Source organism: Myotis davidii, unplaced genomic scaffold (genome assembly GCF_000327345.1).
Source record: "Myotis davidii unplaced genomic scaffold, ASM32734v1 scaffold328, whole genome shotgun sequence".
Lineage (NCBI taxonomy): Eukaryota > Metazoa > Chordata > Mammalia > Chiroptera > Vespertilionidae > Myotis > Myotis davidii.
Window position 1 is genome coordinate 409842 of NW_006300373.1, and position 459 is coordinate 410300.

The window sequence follows — 459 nt, forward strand, 5'->3', positions numbered from 1 at the left end:
AAGCGGCACCAGAACGTCAGGTGGGCAGCGGCCGGGCCTGTGCGCGTGGCGTCTCCTGGGGAGGCTCCCCACCTCCCCCTCCCGTCTGGGCTGTGGGCGGCCCAGAGCTCAGGCTGCAGCGGGGAGGTCTGGTGCACGTGCGGCTCCGCTCCCCAGGCAGTCTCTGGCTCCCGGAGCCTCAGTGTGCTCATCTGGAGAATGGGATCCTGCGAGGGTAGGGTGAGGAGCGAATGGGGCCTGCAGTTCTGAAGTCTGCGGAGGCGAGAAGCCAGGTGTAGGCGAGGAGAAGGCCGTGCCCAATGCCGGAGCACCGGCCAGGAGCACCATTGCTCACTGCAGGAGGCTGGGCTGGGCTGGGGGGGTCGGGAGGCCCTGCACACTCTGGGGTTCGCTTTAAAGGGAAGCCTCAGAGCGTCTCTCCCGTCCCTATGGGAGCTGCGGGGTGCAGGGGTGGCGGGG

At 68.8% G+C, this 459-nt stretch overlaps 1 protein-coding gene across 1 annotated transcript in view; it reads left to right on the forward strand.

The window, feature by feature from the left end:
* The window catches only part of ADCY7 (adenylate cyclase 7), a 35502-nt gene that overhangs the window by 21545 nt on the left and 13498 nt on the right, over positions 1-459 (forward strand). The gene's annotated exons all lie outside the window — the stretch shown is intronic.